The sequence below is a fragment of the Cydia splendana genome, chromosome 7 (genome assembly GCF_910591565.1).
Source record: "Cydia splendana chromosome 7, ilCydSple1.2, whole genome shotgun sequence".
Classification (NCBI taxonomy): Eukaryota; Metazoa; Arthropoda; class Insecta; order Lepidoptera; family Tortricidae; genus Cydia; species Cydia splendana.
The window spans coordinates 9,426,156-9,449,833 of record NC_085966.1 but is presented as its reverse complement, the minus strand read 5'-3'; the positions used below and the strand labels follow the sequence as shown (position 1 = coordinate 9,449,833).

The following is a 23,678-nucleotide window of genomic DNA, read 5'->3' as shown; positions in this document are numbered from 1 at the left end:
GATTCTCGTCTTTTATTAGTACTAGGTCTCCCTGCTGCAAATCCCTGGCTCGCGTTTTCCATTTGGAACGTTGCTGCAGCTCCATGACGTACTCGGCCTGCCAGCGCTTCCAAAAGTGCTGCCTTATCTGCTCCAGCCGATTGAAGCGGTCCAGGTTGCGAGTGTTGGCTTCTGTCAGGTCCGGGGCCGGAAGCGACGTCAGTGGCCTGCCAAGGAGAAAGTGCCCGGGTGTGAGCGCTGCGTAGTCATTGGGAGATGAGGAAAGGGAGCAGAGAGGACGACTGTTAAGGACAGCCTCAATTTGAGCAAATAAACTCGAAAGTTCCTCAAAGGTGAGGTGCGTGTTCCCTAAAATGCGCTTAATATGAAATTTTGCTGATTTAATGCCAGCCTCTACATAGCCATTGAAATTAGGAGCGTAAGCCGGGGAAAATTTAAATTCAATATTGTGATCACCTGCAAACTCTAAAATAGGGCCAGAATGTTGTTTGAAAAAGGCAGTAATTTCTTTGGCAGCGGCAACAAAGTTTTTGCCGTTGTCACAGTACATTTCTTTTGGCTTGCCCCTACGCGAAATGAAGCGGCGCAGGGACAATATGAAGGCGTCCTTAGAAAGTTCACTCACTGCCTCCAAATGTACACATTTAAATCTAAGACAGATGAAGAGACATAGATAACATTTTGTTATCTTACAGCCACGGCCTCGCCGATCAGTGATCAAAAATGGACCTGCAAAATCGACAGCTACAGTAGAAAATGGGAAGCCGGGCGTGACTCGTTGTGATGGCAAATTGCCCATTATATTGGTCATTGTTCGGCCATATTGCCGAATGCAAATGACACATTTGTGAGCCGTGCGTCGTGCTAAGTCCCTACCCCCAATGGGCCAGAACTGCTCACGCACGGATGCCAACATGAGTTGAGGTCCCGCATGCAAGAGGCGTTTGTGTTCATAAGTGAAGATTAGTTTTGTGAGTGTGTGTTTAGAACAAAGAAGTATGGGATGTTTTACCGAAAAGTCATATCTAGATTTACCTAGCCTGCCCCCTACTCTCAGGATCCCCTGAGAGTCAACAAATGGAGCTAATGACATGAGACGTGATTTAGGGCTTAGTTTTTTGTTATTTACAAGTGCGGGTAAATCTACAGAGAATGATTGTTGTTGTGACAACTTCACCAAAACAGATAAAGCCTTTTCAAGCTCTATTGCACTTAGCGGGCCCCTTGTACATTGTTTTTTACATTTAATATTGATGAAGCGTAATACATAGGCAATAACCCTTTTAAGTTTACTTAATTGTGAGTATTTATGGAAATCTATGAGAGCATCCTCTTTGTGTTCTACTACGTTGGTCAGAAATGAAGAGCTTGTTGTTTTAAGTTCAGGTAAAGAATGGGCCATATGGTTGGTATTAAGAACTGGCCAATTTTCCTCGGGCTCTAGAAGATAGGACGGGCCATGCCACCACAACTGTTGAGACTGTACATGCTGAGGGTCGATCCCGCGAGATGCAAGATCGGCAGGATTCTGAGCTGTGGGGACATGGCGCCACGCCGAGCTCTCGGTGAGCTCTTGAATAGCTGCGACACGGTTTGCGACGTACGTTTTTAATTTTGAGGGGCATGTATTAATCCATGCTAATACTACACTGGAATCGGACCAGTAAGTACAGCGTGCTATAGGCTTGCGAAACGCTTTGCTTACCGTCGAAGCAAGGCGACTGGCAAGAAGCGCCGCAGCAAGTTCTAATCTCGGAATAGTCGCAGAACGTGTCGGACTCACGCGTGATTTAGAGCAAAGCAAATTTACAGTTTGTTTGCCCGAGGGAAAAGTGGCTTTGACATATATACAAGCGCCATACGCAGCCTGCGAGGCGTCAGAGAAGGAATGAAGTTCAATAAATGAAGATGAGTCACTGGTATCAAATATGTTCCTGGGCACAGTAAGAAGCTTTAGGTATTTTATGTTATCTATGAAGTGTGCCCAGGCGCGCTGAATTTCAGGCGGCACTGGAGTGTCCCAGTCTAATTTAAGAGACCAAAGTTTCTGTAAGAGAATTTTGGGTTTGACAGTGCACAAGGTCAACAGGCCCAAAGGGTCAAATATCTTAAATTTGGTGGACAAAATAGACCGTTTAGTCACTTTATCTGATGAAGAACTATTGTCGTCAATATTAAAATGAAGTGTGTCTTGCGTAGGACTCCATAACAATCCTAACGTATGAAGTGGTTGACTTAGTACGAGATTATCATTTTGTATATTTCCTAACTCAGAATTAATATTATTCTTTTTTGTGAAGAAGTAAGAGTCGCCCAGACAATCGGGAGTGTCAATAAGGGGCAACCTAACACAAAATTGGCCATTTTCTAAACGAGTTGTGTTCTCAATAAAGTGCGATTCACTTTCGGTTAAAATAGGTTTAGCTTCGTGATGCTTGGGAAAGTCTTCGTACTCCCTGAATTTTTGAAGTTGTGAGTCTGGGTCAGTATCGTTCTGGCTGGCCACGAAATTGCACGAAATCGTTTTATTTACAGTTTTGCCCTTACTTGGCATGCGGCCACCTATTAACCAACCAAACTCGGAATTGAAAAGAATGGGAAGTTTGTTCCCTAGACGGCGCTTTTCTGTACCGATGATGTCCCAGAAAACTTCAGCGCCCAATAAGACGTCAATTTGCGAAGGCTGATTAAATGTCGGGTCTGCTAATTTAATTGATGATGGTATATTAAGATGCTTTACAGACATGAGGTTCTCAGGAAGAAGTTGAGTTACACGAGGAACTACTACAAATTCGAGCTCGCTAACGAATGTACTCTGCCTTGATTTTATAAGGGCAGAGCAGCGTTCTGGAATGATGTTAATAGGGGTGTCCATGACGCCCGTGATGTTTTCATTGGAACGATGAGAAGTCAGCTGAAGACGCTGTTTTAAGTCATTAGTGATCATACAGATCATACTACCATTGTCAACCATTGCCCTCACTGTTTCTACCTTATTCGTCCGCGGATTAACAATATCTATTATTGCAGTACTTAGCAAAACCGCAGACGAGGATACTGCTGACATGACAGTCGAAGAAGAAGAGGGAGAGCTCTCAGCACCACCATTGTTGTCGCCAGAAGGGCTAACAGAAGCTGGTGATGTGAGTGTGTCAGTGGTGTGTTTGTGTAGTGATGTGTTATGACGCCTCTTACATACGCGACATCCTCCCAGTCGACAGCGCGCCGTGTCGTGGTCCGGGCGCAAGCAGTTGAAGCAGAGCTTGAGCTTTGCAGCCTGGGCCCATTTCTCGTCGGTCGTCAGACTGCTGAAGACCTTGCAATCGAAGATGCGATGCTTCCCCTGGCACACGACGCACGGCCGCGGTGTCTTTTCGGTAGCTGAAATGGCAAAGGATTTGCTTTGAGGCATTTCTGATTTAAATTGAGGCGTAACTTGTTTATCCCTTTTGGACCTATACAAAGATTCCAAAACGTCAGCTCGAGATTTTAAGAATTTTTTGAATTCATCTAAAGAGGGTAGTTCGACTAAATTATTACGATGTTCTTCCCATTTTGTACGAGTAGCTTGGTCCAACTTCGTTGTAACCATATGTATGATGATAGTGTCCCACTGATCGGTAGGCTGTCCGAGCGTCTTTAACGCCCGCAAATTTTTGGTCACATGGTCACTAAGATACCTAAGTGCCTTATCTGATTCGCGCTGCAAAGGTTCGATGCTAAATAAAGAGTTAAGATGATTAGTTATAAGTTGACGATTATTATTATAACGATCGCACAAAAGGTCCCATGCTTCAGAATAATTGTCAGCTGATACTTCTAAATTCGAAATGACGCGCGCTGCTTCACCTTCAAGGTATGATGTCAAATAATGAAACTTATGTATTGCCTTGATTCGGTCATTTTTATGAATAAGAGACTCGTAGGTATCGCGGAATTCAAGCCATTTAAAGAAGGTTCCATCGAATTTATGTATTTGAATTAACGGCAATTTAAAACCTAAAGAGTCGTGATCATGACACCGGTGTGAATTGGAATGCGAATTTGAAGATGAATCTTGGTCGGCATCATGAAAAGTCTCCCTAGGTTTACATACCTCAATGATAGATTGGGCTGTGGCGATGGCAAGATGAAGACTTTCCTCAATACTGTCCCTTTCGGCAAGTTCATCCGCAAGGTTGCCTTCATTCAGGACCTCTATACGAGTTTGCATGACCTCAAATCTGTTGCTAAGTTCTAGGAATTTATTCAACTTTAAAGTTAATTCATTGATTTGAACAGAACTTAATGTGGCTTCCCTATCATAATTATCCAAAAACCGCGTGAATTTGGTTATCTGTCCCTTTACGGAACTCCGTTTGACCTTGAGAACATCTAAGGATTCCGTCGTTAACTGTGGTATCGTAAGGGACAGTGGTGAAACAGGTTTAGTTGTATGATTCGCCATGTTTAAATGTAGTTATAAACGTCAAACAATAAAAATATGCAATCAATGAAGAAACTTATTGCGGCAATAAAATAAGTAAACAAGTTGAATAAATCACCGTTAAAATGTAAGATAACTAAAATTGCAAAAAACGGCTTACGCTCCTTATTGTTATCGCGCTCTGGAATGCGGCCGACCAGGTGGCGGCGGAGCACTGCGCCGATCGCGCACGCGCTGGGGTGATGCACCTCAGGGCCGGCTCGACGCGGGTTCGTTCCCGGGGCACGGAATCACTGAAATGCGTATGAAGAAAATATTGGCTATGCGAGCGTAAGCATGAAGCGAAGTGCGAAGCAGGGCTTTGTGCAATTAAATGAATGAAAAATAAGACGTAAGGCTTGATTTTATGCTTTATAATTAAAGGCGCGTGAAAAAGTATGCTACGGCGTAGAATTGGCAGGCAGAAAATAGGTATCTTGGATAAGACGTTTAAGGAAAATATTTGCGCAAAAATAAATAAATGGACAAGCAGATGACTACATAGGATGCAATAAATCGCTATTTAAATTGTAAGATGCTGTAAGAAAGTACAGATTAATCACGATGTAGCTACTTTTCAAAGAAGAGCTGCCATTAAGCACATGTGGCGGTGCAAACAGCTTAAGAAGCAAAGTAGCGTTTTTATGCAAAATAACAATTGATAAGATGCGTTTATAGTTTATAGGATTAAATTACGATGCAATAATCAAAGAAGATGGATAATATGGTCATAAATGATGCAAGAAAGATGTACTAAGTTCACACACGTTATGATGAAGTGCTATCGCCTTTATATGCTCAAATTGAGGGGGAATAAAAGAAGGAAAAGATGGGTAAGCTCACGGCACTCTCCTTGTAAGGATGATCCAAGCGTGCGGCGCAGTGTCCACCGTCCGGCCGACCTTTGTATGTAGACGCCACGTCTCCGGCGCACGAATTTCTTCTAAAGTAGTTGCTAACTCGTCTAGGTTCCCGTCGTATTCTTGACCGCTGTAGCTGTTGGCGCGATTGACGAGCTTCAGGGCAGTTAGGAAGGAAGATTCTTGGCTGGAAGTCCGCAGTCAGGTCGGCGACACGTGGGCGTGTCGTGGCGTGTCGCGGGCGTCGCGGCGCGGGTTACGTTTCGGCTTGGCGTTTTGATGTCCGTGCCCACCCGGGGGCGCCAAATTATGTGCGAGCGCACATAAGGTTAATAAATGAAGAACGAAGATTTAATATAGGACTTAGCCTTTAAGAGCGCTATTACATTTCGGCGTTGAGCGAGTTTAGGTATTTTACGCGCTGCGGCAGGCCGTGCGAGCTCAGTACGCCGATCCCTTCTACCACACTCGCACTACAATGATGGATTAAACATTCTTGATCCTTCGCGAAGCATATTGAAATCAACCATAACAACACTAACTGTACTTAACTTTTAAAGTTCTAAAACTGTTATTTGGTAAGTACGAAAATACTAAATGCAGTGCAAATGTACATAGGGGCTGTTCATAAATTACGTCATCTATTTTTGACGATTTTTGACCCCCCCCACCCCTCAAATCATCCAAAAATCAAGCTTCGGATGAATCTGTTTCCTCCTACGTCATGTTACCATCATCCGATGTCCAGACCCCCCCACTCCTCCCATTTGAAACGACGTAATTTATGAATAGCCCCATACTTGTACTTATGAAGGTATATTACTCGAAAGAAATTATAGGTACCTACTCGCTTATTTACATGTTTCGTCATTGCATTTGGTACCTATAGGTTGTAAAGTTTGTATCAACGAGGGTTTAAAAACGAACTGGTACTGAGGATCTGATGATGATTAAGGTGGTCACGGATACCAATCAACCATGTAGTAACATGATTAGGCTCGTTTGATTCGTCTCAACAAGATCTTTGACACTGAAGATACACAGGGTCTGATGATGGAGCTTGAAGGTGGCCACGGGTACCAGTCTATCATGTAACTAAACAACTTCGTGTTTGGGCTCGTTTGATTCGTCTCAACAAGATCTTTGACACAAGACAGTACTCAGGGTCTGATGATGGAGCTGGAAGGTACCATTACCAATCAACCCTGCAACTAAACCACATCGTGTTTAGGATCGTTTGATTCGTCTCAACAAGATCTTTGACACTAGGTGATACTCAGAGTCTGATGATGGAGCTGGAAGGTGGTCACCGGTACCAATCAACCATGCAACTAAACCATTTCGTGTTTAGGCTCGTTTTATTCGTTTCAACAAGATCTTTGACACAAGATAGTACTCAGGGTCTGATGTTGGAGCCGGAAGGTGGTCACCGGTACCAATCAACCATGCAACTAAACCATTTCGTGTTTAGGCACGTTTTATTCATCTCAACAAGATCTTTGACACAAGGTAGTACTCAGGGTCTGATGATGGAGCGTGAAGGTGGCGACGGGTACCTGTCTGTCATCATCAATTCCATCATCAGACCCTGAGTAGTATCTTGTGTCAAACATCTTATTGCGACGAATCAAACGAGCCCAAACACGAAGTGGTTCAGTTACATGGTAGACTGGTACCCGTGGCCACAGTCCAGCTCCATCGTCAGACCCTGAGTACTAACTTGTGTCAAAGATCTTGTTGCGACGAATCGAACGAAGCCAAACACGAAGTGGTTTAGTTGCATGGTTGATTGGTACCGGTGACCACCTTCCGGATCCATCATCAGACCCTCAGTACTACCTTGTGTCAAAGATCTTGTTGCGACAAATCAAACGAGCCCAAACACGAAGTGGTTCAGTTACATGGTAGACTGGTACCCGTGGCCACAGTCCAGCTCCATCATCAGACCCTGAGTACTAACTTGTGTCAAAGATCTTGTTGCGACGAATCGAACGAAGCCAAACACGAAGTAGTTTAGTTGCATGGTTGATTGGTACCGGTCACCACCTTCCGGATCCATCATCAGACCCTCAGTACTACTTTGTGTCAAAGATCTTGTTGCGACAAATCAAACGAGCCCAAACACGAAGTGGTTCAGTTACACGGTAGACTGGTACCCGTGGCCACCTTCCAGCTCCATCATCAGATCCTGAGTACTATCTTGTGTCCAAGGTCTTGTTGAGACGAATCAAACGAGCCTAAACACGAAGTGGTTTAGTTGCATGGTTGATTGGTACCGGTGACCACCTTCCGGCTCCAACATCAGACCCTGAGTACTATCTTGTGTCAAAGATCTTATAGAAACGAATAAAACGAGCCTAAACACGAAGTGGTTTAGTGGCATGGTTGATTGGTACCGGTGACCACCTGCCGGCTCCATCATCAGACCCTGAGTACTATCTTGTGTCAAAGATCTTGTTGAGACGAATCAAACGAGCCCAAACACGAAGTGGCTTAGTTGCATGGTTGATTGGTACCGGTGACCACCTTCCGGCTCCATCATCAGACCCTGAGTACTATCTTAAGTCAAAGATCTTGTTGAGACGAATAAAACGAGCCTAAACACGAAGTGGTTTAGTTGCATTGTTGATTGGTACTGGTGACCACCTTCCGGCTCCATCATCAGACCCTGAGTACTATCTTAAGTCAAAGATCTTGTTGAGCCGAATCAAACGAGCCCAAACACGAAGTGGTTTAGTTGCATGGTTGATTGGTACCGGTGACCACCTTCCGGCTCCATCATCAGACCCTGAGTACTATCTTGTGTCAAAGATCTTGTTGAGATGAATAAAACGAGCCTAAACACGAAGTGGTTTAGTTGCATGGTTGATTGGTACCGGTGACCACCTTCCGGCTCCATCATCAGACCCTGAGTACTATCTTGAGTCAAATAAATACATATAGAATGTCAGGTCGTTTCAAATATTTTTAATCCTGTCCGGTAGTTTATTAAACTGTACCATTATAAATTATAATACTATAAAAACGGTGCTAGGATCAAAGTCTCTCGTTGCGGTTTACACGCACACAGTATAGCGTTTTACACGGCGCCCGCCGCACACAATGATAAAAAACCTCGTCGTCGCCGTTGAAAATGTGCGGAGCCGACCGACACACGTCCTGCCTCTACAAGCTCTGCCGCGGCACTGAGCTGGCGCAGCGCGCGTCATCGGTAATATAGAGTAGTTTTCAAAAAATTGCCAAAAAATTATAGTAGAATTTCATAAACACTAATGTATACCAACAGTATAAGCAAACGTTGCAGATTGCTTGAGTATGAAAATGACTTCGATATTAAGTAGATTTTCGTAGGAATTGACACTTGTTTCGGAGAGAAAATCGAGTTCGTTTTACTTTGATTTTCTCTTTCTCAAAGGTATGTAGGAAAAATATAGTTTGATATGCCTAAAGTACAGGGTATTAGTAATACAAAATAGCCAGGTTTAGCAGAGTAAAATTCTCAACATTTCCAAATAAGAGCTCGCCATTTAGTGCTTCACGGGGTTTTTCGGAAACGACCATCAGAAAAAAAATCATTACTAATTTAATAAGTCCTTTTTCTAATATTTACAACGATATTTATAAAGATAAGAAGACGCTTTTACTGGAACAAGTACTCATTGTTTCTAATAATGAGCGCAAAGTCCTGAATTTCGTCGACTAGTATCATCAATTTTGCATTATTTCGACTTTTCTTGTAAGAGCGCTCTTAATAGCTAGGTATTACAAAGTATAAAAATTGTATGGAAAATATGGGTCGCGGCCGCGTGTGCTCGGTCCGGCGACCTGAGGCAAATAGGATGAGTAGCGGGCGCGCCGGCGGCTGGTGGCGGGGGTTCCTCCCCCCGCGGTCGTCTGATGACGTTGTAAGCAGCGGCGCAGACAGTACCTATAGTTGCTCTATAACTAACTTATGCCTACGGCAAGAATCCTATCGCGATACGAGAATATAAACACCGATCCATTTATTTAGGCCATATTCTATTAAAAATTCTCCAGCAAGTCCAGCAACTGGTCGACCGGAAAACTTGCGGAATTCTGCGCAGAGCTGCGAAGCATACATTTACAATTTTACTTTTGCATAGGTACGTTTCTTTACGCTCACTCTGAATAATATATTACATTGGCAGCATACCTTTTTTACGAAATGGTAATCTGTTTCGCTTCTGCAAGCGATAATAGCTTTAAAGTTATGAAAATATGGAAAAGGAAAAAATCCCCCGTAATTTTATACTAACCCGCTTACAAATACGAAGTATGGGATAGAGCTGGTCTGATAATGTAGCCGGAGCAATTCTGTAATAACACAACGCAATACTATTGAGTATGGCTAGTTGAAGTTACGTCTAAACACCGTGCAAAGTATAAATAAGTTTTAAAAAATTGGTTATTAAATTATGAACTGGGCACATAGAAGGGGTGGGGTAGGGGGAAAGTGTTCTATGTAAGAGCGTTTCTTTTATTTTTTTGCCATCTTTATATATTGAGACCTTTTTTGCCACTTTTGTGTTATTTCTACTCAGAATCACGAGCTCTTTCGATCTTAATGGCATAAAAAAATGACCCAGATTTTTTTTCCTATTGTGTTACTAATATATTTCCCCATATACTTTGTATGGCGGTAACAAAAAGGAAAGTTTGAAAAATGTATGGAAATTTTAGGACACTTTTTTTCTCCTATAAGGATGAAAAGTGCCAGCTATTCCTATCCGAAAAATGCCGAGCTGCACACACATCACTTGATATCATCCTAACCCTATAACTTAATATTGTTATGTAAATGATAACGAATATCTGTAATCGATCATGCTACCAGCATACAAAGCCACACTGTGGTACAAAGAGGCTGCGGTCAATACCCTCACAATAAGTCTTTGAAGTGGCACCTACTTGGACGAGAACGACGTTTCAAACTATTTTAATATTAAATGCAAGTGGTCTTTCTAGAACTTATCAATCATTTTCTTTGTGAAAGTTTTCGAACTTACAGTTAAAGAAAACAGCTTCGCATTTTGAATATTTTAAGAGGATTTATGAGCTGTTTGGTGGTTCGCCTTCCAATTGCGTTTGCATAAAACATTTGTTTATTAAATTGGAATACTTTCATAACAAAATTTCTACCTACGTTGCTTGTTAAGTTAGGTACTAGTTACAACTTACATAAGAGCGTGTATGAATCATCAACATCATCTACTGTCCGTGCGTCTGTCCAAATGTCACGTCACGTCACTCTGAAATTATGTAGGTACCTCAAAAAAGTAGGAATTACGCCACCATTTTGTCTCATATTACCATCAGGTTAGGTAATAGGTACTAGAAGACTTGAGGGTGTTTCAGGCGCGACCGTATCAAATTTATCGTACACTTGACAACTGTCTCTTTCCATTGACATTTGTAAGTAAAAGCCTACACTGTAGGCCCTACAGACATCCTTGAGCGCAGGGTATTCCAATCGCATAGCTTCGATAAGTAGTAAACTTGTGATCTTCGATATATAGATGGTCAAGCAAATCTTGTTAGTAGAAAAAGGCGCGAAATTCAAATTTTCTATGAGACGATATCCCTTCGCGGCTACATTTTTGCCGCCTTTTTCTACTGACATGATCTGCTTGACCAAGTATAGTTATTACTGTTATTGAGATTAAGAAGAGACTAAAAGTTGACACTATTAATTTGAGGTTTAAACCATTTACAAAAATACATTTTCTTCAACCAAAAATATTTACATTTCGTAATTGCTTTATCTTGGTAAAATAAAATGTTAAAATGTAAGTAACCCTTATATCATCGCCTTAACCTAGCCTTCGTTCAATTGCCAAGAGTAAGAGTTGAAGTTGAAGAGGCAAATATGCAACAACAATGGTTACATTATCAGAATTCAAATGTTAGCAATATTTCAAGGTATTTTATTAAGTATCTCTATTCGGCTTGGTAGCCATTGGCAAAGACAATTATTCGATCAGAGGTAAACGTTCATTTTAAACTAAAGCAAAAAAAGTAGGTACCTACTCTTCCCACAAACTCAGCATTGGAACAAACATCGAGTAGCTTTAAAACAGTTCTGTTCGGCTTTACAAAACCATTAAAAGATACAGTTACGGTTATCAAAGAGCTTAATAACGATCTCTTTAAATTGGCTACGCTGTATAAAATAAATTGTAAAACCATTATTCAGTTGGCTCATTTAAGTCCAAAGGATCTGTAAATTCCAGCCAAAAAATTGCTTGGCTCTGTGCCAACTGGAAATGCAGAATTCAATAGCGCAGTGAAAAATTAAAACAGATAAATACCAGTGCTGTCGCTGTACGTAGCAACCTTCTTCCTTTATTTCATAAGCGAGAAAAACACAGTTTCAGTTCAAACAACCAAGAATAGTACCTCAATTATTTGGTGTACAGTCTCAGATTAACACCCCTCTTTAAGAAAATCTTTTTCTATAAAATTTGGTTGTTTGATTTGAGCTTAGGTGTTAGAAGTATTAGAACGTATAGGCATATTATCTTTTTTATGCGTTGTTTAAATTCAAAGATTGGGTGAATCATTGTACCTACGGTCACAATCTTCGACCGTCTGTAAAACGGTTTGTAAACGAATAATACATTATATTTAATACGGCCGCGACCAAGTAAAAACTAAGAGTTAAGTTCATTTTAAAGTTACGTTACTCTTGGCCATAATCTTGTTTGATTATTTGGTCACAACTGTAAATAAATAATGAATAAATTCATTTATTATAACAAACTTGTAAACCTTTGTGACATAACAGATCAGAAGTTGAAAATCGAACATAAAAAACTCAATAGACTGGTCATATTTTTCATAAAATCGATTTCGACTGGCAAAGCATATTACTTTTTGGCAACCGGGTTTTTTAATCTAACTAAACCCCGCTGAATCCAAATTTGCCGGTTGCTTGATCGAAATCTTGACCGGAAGTGAGATATTTGACATTAAAGGTCCCTGTTTTTTGTTTTTCGTAAATAACACTTAAACGGTGGCGTATAGCAAAAAATGTTCTATCACATAAGTAATCTGCATAAAATTGCCTACAAGAAAGATTCAGTACAATTTTTCGCTAGGATCAATATTCAAAGAGATATTAACGCGGGAAATTTAATTATAATCACTTCTAAGGTCCCTTTTTTAGTTTTTCGTAAATAACCCATAAACGGTGGCCAATATCAAAAAATGTTATTAAACGATAATAATCTACACAAAATTTTGTAGGTACCAAAAAGATTCAGTACAGTTTTTGCAGGGATCAATATTTAAAAAGATAATAAAGAGGGGAAGTTAATTATAATAAATTCTAAGTTTCCTTGTTTTTATTTATTCGTTAATAATTTGAAAAGTATGACTCATAGCAAAAAAATCTTATACATAAATAATAAACATAACATTTTCGTTAAGAAACATGTAGAACACTTTTCGCTAGGATCAATATTTAAACAGACAAAGCAGCAGATAAGTTAATTATAATCAATTCTAAAATCCCTTTTTAGTTTTTTGTAGATAACTCGTAAACGGTGTTCCATAGCAAAATAGGTTTTTAAGAATAAATTCTCTACATAAAATTTCCTCCAAAAAACATCTCGAACACTTTTCTCTAGGATCAATATTTAAAGCGATATTAAAGGAAGAAAGTTAATTACAATCAGTTCACATGTCACTTTTTTATAATTAACACAGCCCTTTTAAAACCTCTTTAAATATTGATCGTAGCGAAAAAGTGTACAGAACCTTTTTTGTGGACAATTTTATGTTTAATATTTATGTATAATATTGTTTTGCAACGGGCCACCGTTTAAGAGTTATTTACGAAAAACTAAAAAAAAGTGACCTGTGAACTGATTGTAATTAACTTTCTTCCTTAAATATCGCTTTAAATATTGATCCTAGAGAAAAGTGTTCCAGATGTTTTTTCGAGGAAATTTTATGTAGATATTTTATTCTTATAAACCTATTTTGCTATGGGACACCGTTTACGAGTTATTTACAAAAAACTAAAAAGGAACTTTAAAATTGATTATAATTAACTTACCCGCTGCTTTGTCTTTTTAAATATTGATCCTAGCGAAAAGTGTTCTAAATGTTTCCTGTAGGAAATTTTATATTTATTATTTATGTATAAGATTTTTTTTGCTATGAGTCATACTTTTCAAATTATTAACGAAAAAATAAAAAAACAAGGAACCTTACAATTTATTATAATTAACTTTCCCTCTTTATTATCTTTTTGAATATTGATCCCTGCGAAAAGTGTACCGAATCTTTTTTGTTCAAAATTTTATGTAGATTATTAACGTTTAACAACATTTTTTGATATTGGCCACCGTTTATGAGTTATTTACGAAAAACTATAAAAGGTACCTTAGAAGTGATTATAATTAAATTTCCCGCGTTAATATCTCCTTGAATTTTGATCCTAGCGAAAAATTGTACTGAACCTTTCTTGTAGACAATTTTATGCAGATTACTTATGTAATAGAACATTTTTTGTTATGCCCCACCGTTTAAGAGTTATTTAAGAAAAACTAAAAAAGGGACCTTTAATGTCAAATATCTCACTTCCTGTCAAGATTTCGATCAAGCAACCGGCAAATTCGGATTCAGCGGGGTCTAATTAGGTTAAAAAACCCGGTTGCTTAAAAGTAATATGATTTGCCGGTCGCATCAAGGAGAGCGATTTTGAATTTTTTTGTCTAGTCTACAATTGTATTTAATGGAAAATAAAACGAGAAACTAGTAGTAGTAGTAGTTTTACATTCCCCGAAAATGGATTGCTTAAGTAACGTGTTCTTGAGTGCCTAACTAAATAAGAAAAATCGTGTTACGCTTTTAAAACTTCTATTCGGTGAGAGACTTGTGTAAGAAAACGTCACAAAACAAATACTTCTGGTAACTTAGCGAAACCTGATTGGCAAAAGTTCGGAGGCGTATACACGTTTAATTAATGTGAGTCTAACTTACTTTCCTACATTTCCTCTAAAATGTAGTGGTTGATTTTACTTACTTTGATAAAACGGGACAGATAATAGGAGAAATTCTGTGAATACGAAAGAGACTTTGTTGAGAGACCGTCTTTAACAACTAAACGCGTTAATTAATAAGCATAAGCAGCAGTTTGATTGCTCCAAAAATACGATTATGTCTTCAAACACCTTTAATATACGTGGGCCATACTGAAAGTTTCTGGATTCTGATATATGATTGAGACGACTTATTTTTAAGTGGCCAGTCCAGGAATTTTCAGTATGCCCTAAGTATTAAGCTATTTTTCTTTTATCTTAAGTTTGCGGTTTCAGTTCAAAAAACTTTCAAGCGCTGTTCCGTAGGCACATATGACATAAAAGGTATCTATCATATGATTGTTAGATTGATCTTTGAAGTTGGATTTTAGAGTAAGCAGCTCGTTGCTATAAGTACGTCCGTAAGGTGAACTTAGTCACCCTACTGAATTTGGTCATCACTAGTCATCAGTCATAATTTTGCCAATCATTCATTCAAATCTCCCAATTGCAAAATTATTCGCAATTGCCGGATTCAGATCTGACAATGATTTCGAAGATGAAAACTGCCCGTTTCCTTTTAACCCTTTCGCATCCCAGCTAAGTGAGTCACAAATAAACGACAATAGCGTTCAACGGGTAGTAAAACTTATGAGGGCTATATGCCCTTATTTTCACTTATCTGTAGTTGACCGTGTAACAATACGACCCTCGGCGACCCATTTGTTGGGTCCTATTTAACTACTTTCATGCTGTTATATATTTGTATTTTCGATTACGAAAATCATGTTTTTATATTTGCTATGGAAATAATCACCTCAATTTTCGAAGCATTTGTCGTCCCGAAACATTTTTGATTTTCTTTTTGAGTTTGTCGATGTACAATTGTCTTGAGACATTTTACTAAATAGTTGTCAGTATGTAAGTGACATACTAATTTGATTCCAATCTAAACAATGACGGACATTTAGTAAAGTTTACATTACGTACCTACAAGTCCACCTGGAAATTAACGAAGAATCTCGTTCAATGCCCTGAATGGATTGCCTAATTAGCTCGTTGTTAACTTACTTGCTAACATTTCACGAAGTGCTAATTCTACTAGCCTTACGGCTAGCAAACTTCGTTTTGGACTAGAGTAGATAATTATTTCGTTTAGTTTTCCTGCAACGTTCCTTACTTTCTGCCCCGTAAAGAATATTCGCTGTTTCTGCATTTTAAAACTCGTTTGGCTATGTAACTTGTGGCATGGTAACAAGGCACACAATTTAATGAGTTTGCAAATGCAAATGCGTAGAATATGCTTAGCGCGGCTAGGGTTGCCATATGGAAGAATTAAAAGTCCTGATAAAAATCCGGACCATCACCCTAAAAATCCGGACATTTCTTGTAGCAGAGATTTGGCGTAACTTGAACGACGCCCCGGCCCGACGCCCTCTCTGCGATGTACTGTATCGTGGATCTACTTTTCCCTTTCCCTTCGCCCGATCCCGTAGCCCCCTCCCCGGGCGCGCATTTTATTTTTATCAGGTCATTCCCAAAAATCCGGACACATGCCAAGTCCGGCCGCAATCCGGACAAAGGGTCAAAAATCCGGACATGTCCGGACAAATCCGGACGTATGGCAACCCTAAGCGCGGCAGATTACTAGACTGCAGGGAAGAAAGTGGCAAGAATTACGGGTTTCGGGGTTTAAGTATGTCCACGATAAGACACTAGGTACCTACCTATATAGTACTGATGTTATCTTTATCTATTATGAGCCTACTTATACGAGTAATACTCGAAATAGGTATTAATACAAAATCAAATATTTATTTCAGATTAGATCAGAGTAGTGTCAGTGTAAGTTAATTCATTTTATTGATAGTTTATTGCGTCCATAACATTATTTGGGCTTCTTACTCTTATAATAGAAAATATCTGTTTTCATAACAAGCGAACTTAATATCGATTATAAAGATATTAAAGATCCTACAAATAGTAGAATATATTTTTTAGCCTACCATTTCAATACTACGGCACAATACCTAATATAAAACAACACTACGACTAATCGGTCGAAACAAATTGTTCAGTCATCATAATTGACCTTCGACTTCGACCAGCACGGATATCATGGTCGCATATCACCTGTCATGTTATGCGTCACTTTCGCACTTTCATTCTTGTTAGAACGTGACAGGCATGGTGACAGATGATAAAAAGGCGGCCATCTTAGCCCTACTGAATAGATACATATATTCTCTTCTTAGTAATCTTCCTTAAAATATCGAGTGCATGGTGTGATCTAGAGATTTTTGTTGTCAGAGTTGTCAGAATTCCTGTCACCAAAAAATATACCTAATCTTTGACGTGGCGCCTACTGTTCTTAATAGATAAGTGGAGAGCTATACGGTACGTTTTAAATGAGTGGCAGTGAAAAGGGTTGGGACAGATAACGCCGGACGGTCGTCGACGGATCGTAAAGCTATCACCGGAGCCGTTTATCGCAAATCTTTTGCATATTGAAATGATTTCCATGAAGCTTAGAGATAATGCGGGGAAATGGGGCGTTTGCTTAGCTTGGTTCTGCGGATATTGGAACTGAGTATCTGGGTCACGCAGAATCATAGTCTTCCTTTAACTTGCACTATTGGCAGATTAGTTTAAACTCGGTTGGTTGGCTACACTAATAATATGAATATTAAGCTTAGAATAAATTTAAAAGAGGAAAAATTACTGTCTTGGGTGAGACTTGAACTCACGACCAGCAGGCGCAGACGTTTCTGCTTGTTAAAAATTAAAATTAATATGAATATTGTCTTTCCTATTCTGTTTTTGCCAAATAATTACATTATGTATTTAAGTTGCTTTTAATCGCATTCTCCTTCATGTAGAATTTGTAGACAGACGTTTGAATTATTTTGTTGGATTAATGGATGCACTACCTACTGAAATGCGCGTAAAAAATCGCTGGACATCGATTTTTCTATATCTATTTATCGACTTATGTTTGACTAAAAAAATATCTCCTTGCTAAGCTAAAGCTAGCAAGCATTGTTACGTTTTCGATCCTATCAGATAGTATCGTTTATCGTTTTCAGATAATATTAGTTAGTTTTATTTGCAAAAAAAAAAGGTAAAAAATCTTCACCTGTCTTTTTACTGAAAAACATTTTTTAAAAATAAGTCACGGCAAATATGTATGTAAAAATTATGAATCATACGATTTGCTTTCATAAGTAAATAGTTACTGATATTTAAAAAGCGTTTTCAATTGAACTCTTCATGGCATGTGCAATCACAAAGTGTGTCAATGTCAACAATAATGTCAATTGATTTATGAAAATATGACGTTTGTAATGACGCGGCCACACTTGCTTTTTATCTTGTCACTGAAAAGAAAATAAACATAATAAATCCCGAATAGAAACCCTGAAACAGACGACGAAGCCGTAGTTATCGATCGAGACTCCTATCAGTGATGCCCTTTAGTAATAGAGCACTTAAGTAGGCACTTGAATACTTAACGACCTTTATTTCTCGGTCCGCCACGAGCAGAAGTAAGCAATTATATATAAGAACATGAAACGAACAGGAAGGTCAGGAAGCAAGTCTAGGTACACTTATTTAATTACACAAACGGGTCTACCGCGATATAATTTCATTGTTGTTGTTGCTGGTGCATCTCGGCTGAAACGTCGAAATTTAAGGTAAAAACAATGAAATTATATCGCGGTAGACCCGTTTGTGTGTACAAAACGCGAGAGTTTTAAGTCTAGGTAAGTAGGTACATATTTACTTTTTCAACAAATGACAGATTGGAAAATTTACTACTCTCGATTTTATTCCCAAATATGTGAAATATGTAAACTTCGTTTAGTTTAATACCTGGTATAGTAGGTATATATAGTTGCCAGGAAACTTGGTTACGCAAGCAGGGACAAGCAGGGACAGTCGGAACATTCCAGTTCGGTTTTCATTCACTGTAATTCTATGTATTAGGAAACCCTGCTTCATTAGAAATATTGAAGCGAAGCAAATGTCGTGCAAATTGACATCCCTTATGAACCAAAAGCGTACACCACAAGCCAGGAATTGAACATCGGGTTTATTATCCAATGGTAATTAAGTGCTGTAAATACGCGACGTTTTAAGTTAAAAGACATTAACATTCTAGTGATCGATTTCTAATTGCGTGCCTATTCTATTCTTGTCGTGCCTTATTGTCTACCTCAATAATTATCTACGACAATAGGTATTGTTTAACAAAACCTATTTTCTAGAAAACGACAAATAACATTTACAGTACATATGGCCCTATTTTCCCGCACTAGTGCGTAAAATAGCACTTTTCGTGTGTATGTCAAAAGTTATATGTACTGTAATACGTTGTACGATACACGTGCGAATAGGTAATTCGCAACTCGTGTCGATTTAAACACTCCCTTCGGTCGTGTTTTAATTTATCGCCACTTGTTTCGAATTTCCTCTTTTCCGCACTTCTATCGTAAATAACTATTCTATTTGCTTCTTAAACAAAAAATGAGCAATTAGTAATTATTAGAGTCTATATCAGGTCGATGAACGAACACTTGTTCATTGTTAGATACATTTACGTCATTCTTCAGTTTATAGTTCATTTGATACCGATCATAAAACGAGGTTATTGTTCAGGGGAACCTTTATGAGTGTACAAAACCGACTTGGTAACAGTATCCAGTGTAGATTTTTTTTCTCAATAAGCTTATTGTCTTTTCTTTTATAAGAACTTGCACGATTGTCGAATTTTTCTATCATCAAAGCGGTTCTAAAATAGAGAGTAATTACAAGCTTTTATTTAGTTTCACCTGACCGTTGTCTGTAATCAAATCTTGCAAGTTAAATTTGATCCACTTCCCGGTTTCCGATTGAGTCGGGTGATAATGCAATATTATGGTGTCATCGAGCTGATCTGATGATGGAGACCGGAGGTGGCCATAGGAACTATGTGATAAAACAAAGAAACCTAATTGTGTTTGGGGTTTTTAGAATTGTCTCGATGAGCATTAGTTGCCTGTGGAAAGAAAAGTACAGTCAGCGATAAAAGCTTGTACCAAAAATAAATTTTTTGCCAAAAACTTATTTTTATAATGGTACTAAATCGTTGAATCAACTAATTCTATCAACTAATTACTTGAGGTACTGAATCTTGATTATTTAATTTGATTGAAGATTTTCTGATTCACTGCCGTCATCGCACACATGACGTAGCGCGACAGTAGCGGCTGTCTTTAGGGCATCCCAGAAGTGTTTCGTACTTCTGATACCTAAAGCTAATAAGCAGATATTTGGCGTGATTGTTTTTATATATTATAACTTAGCTTTAAATTCAACGGTATATAATACAGATTCCTGCAGGTTATTAAACTAACTGCCATACGCGTCCCGTCCCCGACCTTTTTGTGGAATTTCCTTTTGTGCTCAGTACTGAACATCCAGCGTACGGAGAAAACAAATAAATCTTAATCCAATACGGAGTTTACATTTTCAGCTCCTCATTTCAAGTGTCTAGGTATTTCCCCCTATACGACGAGTGGCGCTGCTCTCTCAGTGCATCTTGCTCGCAAGGCGCGAGCGAGATACCTCTATATACGCTGGCTGGAACCAATATCAAATAATCTTTATTTTTAAAATTGGAATGTGCCTGTAATTTGAACTTGTAATGTAAACTCCGTACTGAAGTATGATTTTATTTGTTTTCACCCTATGGCGGCTATGTACACGAAACAGATGGTCGTATAAGCAGGACTGTCGGATCAAGTGCGCTCCTATGAGTTAAGTAAAGAGTTAGTGGCCATTAACCAAATTTCCCTTAATTTTCTTACTACTGGTTTGTTAGTGCACACCGTTGTATGGGGACCTTGCACTTTGAGACTATGCGCTGAAACTTGGCACAGTTGATTGTTAGCTGGTCTTGAGCAGATACAGACCGGTAGACATCGAGAGCCACGTCTCATTTAGTGGAGTAGATCTGTAAATCTCTGAAGTAGAGTACACAAAAGCCATACGAAAAAAAAAAAAAAAAAAAAAATTTAGTGGAGTGTCGTGCACTAACAAACCAGGTGTACTGGGAAAATTGTGGTCACGGTCGGAGGTCGGAGGGTCTTTATGTTAACGTTTTATTTAATTTACCTACAATTTTATCTAGAGTAGCCGCCTGTAAGCGCACTTATCCCGGTTGACCTGGTACTTGTATTGCAGCTGAATCGCGGCAAATGTCGTGTGCGCTGACTAAGCCTGCCTTTCCATTGAAGCAAAGACGAGCAGAGATGAGAGGAATAGCATCCATATCTCTTCTCCGCTCCGCTGGATTACAAGTTACAGCCCATCCTATTGGTTCATTTATCTCATCTCCGCTCGTCTCCGCCTCAGTGGAAAGGCAGCCTAAGAAACCTAACTACATATGTATGTATATAGCCTTTTTTAGAAGTGCATCTGTGCAAAATGATAAGACATTTATATTGGTTGCGATATGTCAGTCACAAAGAAGCGTTTGTTATTACTAATTGGTATATTGTTAGGGTCAGTTGGTTACTTGTTTTATCGAAACACGTGGCCGGAAACATTAAACTTTTACCGATTTCTGAACATCACTGCCTAATAACTTGGACTGAAACTTTGTGCGTAACTCAAATTTTAATGTTCCTATCTATTCAGATAGTAACACGACGTATGTGATTTACAGTGTCTGTTTATTTACTCCATAATCTTAGTAAAGGTTATAAAAAATTAAATAAAACAGAGACGCCAACCCGTTCAAAATAAAACTCAGGGCCGAGACATCAATCATAATTATTATAATTTAGACTGTTTAATTGACCGTTAACTCTAACACTGGATAGGTACCTATGACAGCGGAAGCTACACAGACAGTAATTTATTTGTTTTTTTTTAATCTTTATGTAACAGATAATCGAAGAAAATGAGGCAAATTTCATATGGCTGTAGGCAGTTGTGGTACTTCGTGTTCGTAGTTTTTGCTGCCAAGGGGCTATTCATAAATTACGTCATTTCAAATTAGGGGGGGGGGGGGGGTCTGGACATCGGATGACGGTAGCATGAAGTAGGAGGAAATGGGGTCATTTGAAGCATGATTTTTGGATGATTATAGGGGTGGGGGGGGGGGGGTCCAAAATCGTCAAAAATCGATGACGTAATTTATGGACAGCCCCCAACTACTTAGATACCTATTTATTAATAGGGAGTATTACTGCAATGTTCTGCCGCCAGAGTGCAGCACTAATTTGTTTAGTAAACCATAGAGTAACTTAAAGGTACATATTAGGCCTTAAACAGTTTTTTGACAAGTTTTTACTATAACATTGATGCATCAAGGCGGTTTGTTTACAGGTGGCCTACCGCGAAACGCGAAAATCGAAATTTCGTTATCTGCCTCTCTATCGATCGAATACGCAAGAGTGATAGAGAGGCAGAAACCGAACTTCCGATTGTCGTGTTTCAACCAATCACATGGGTGATTGAGTTACTGACGCCCTCTACGCAGAGTTTTCAGTAATATTCCCTATTCTGTAGGCCATACACCCAAGAGCCAGGCATTATGAGTAAGAATTTCATGTATAACTCTTTAAACTCTCGCGTTTTGTACACATATAAAAAAAAATTGTTTTGTGAAATTATATCGCGGTAGACCCGTTTGTGTAATTAAGAATTTCATGTAAAATAGTAATTTTCGATTTGTTCGTTTCATTCCATTTTTCATATCATGTCATTTCAAAAGTAATTAATGTTATTCTGTATCGATTATTAGGGTGATTTAAATTTCATTGAAATTAAAATCATCTACGTTTCAACCGCTTAATGTGCCTACTCTGCGGTGTCGGCCACTAAATAACTACTGTGATTTATTCGACATTTTAGGGGTCTCTACCGCACTTTGAAAATTACCAGAAACGGGTCATGCCGATATATGAATCTTACAACCATTTGTCGAGCATGAAGATGGTAGGTACCAAGGTTACCTACCATATTTTATTCAGGTTTTGACATTGGTTAACATTTTAGTAGGTTTATTTATCCACAACATAACTTGGACAATGTGGTTTTCAATTATTCAAACTATTTAAAGTGTATTTTAGCTTCATATATGAAATTCAAACGTTTCTTATTTAAACTATACCCATCTATCTTTACCCTCAAACATGAATAAACCCGCCAAAGTGCTAAACACGACGGAACTAATTGTTTGTGTTCCCCTTCAAGTTAATAAACGGCTCCGAACCAAGTTTGGGAAAGGTTCTACACATGCTGCGAATGACGGGCAGAGTAACGTTACCTACATGTACTTAACACAAAACACTTCCTTTCAGGGTGAAATATTAGGTATCGACTTTAGCGACACCCAGTTCATAAAACGTTATCGATTCGAAAATAGACTATTGCGATTAAGACTTTAACTTTCTTTTACATAATTAACTGAAAAGTAGTGAAATCTAAAAATACTTTATACTTGAAACGGACTGCCATTGAAGAAAATAATCCGCTTCTTAGTAAGAATGCGATAATAAAATAATCATAGCCGGACTAATCATCGCAAAACAAGCATTTAAGCTATTTTAATTGCAATTCTATATATCTACAGGGTGGCTAAAAAACTGCATTCCCGCGTTGCCAGGGAGTTTTTGGGATTATTCTGAGCAACTTTTACCCAACCCAGAAATCGCAAAAAAAATTTGGCTGTTTCATACATTTTGGCTGGTCCATTTTCTAAGGGAGGGTACATTTTTTTTCGCGATGACGGGTTTGGTCCCATAGTAAAAGTTGCTCAGTATAATCCCAAAACCTCCCTGGCAACGAGAACGCAGTTGTTTTTTAGCCAGCCTGTAGGTATTATCATTTCTGTCATAAGTAGCTTGGTCACAGTTGCAATTGTTTTGCGATAATTAGTCCGGGCTTTGATAATAACGAACTCTACAGAACTCTTAAAACTAAAGTTTATTATGTAGCTTTAATTACCTAGATCTACTGATAAAATACCGAAACATTATCATCTTAACCCCCGTGTCTGTCAATAAAGTATACGGTTTTCACACAATGTTTTTCGAATAAGAATTGTATTTATCAAGATAACTAGGCGCATAATACACATTGACTTTAAATTTAATTTAATTGCTCGTATAATAATTATTATTTTTTGCTAAAGAACCAAATAACTGATACAACACTTGGTTCCTACTAAGAATTGTTCAAAACACAATAAACATGCTGAAATAAAAGCCGGTCGGGCCCCAAAAATTGAAGTTAAGTACACAACATCAGCTTACA

The 23,678-nt window shown here is 38.7% G+C and overlaps 1 protein-coding gene across 3 annotated transcripts in view; it reads right to left on the bottom strand.

Annotated features, from left to right (window-relative positions):
• Window positions 1-23,678, bottom strand: part of LOC134792116 (uncharacterized) — a 246,439-nt gene that overhangs the window by 222,552 nt on the left and 209 nt on the right. The gene's annotated exons all lie outside the window — the stretch shown is intronic.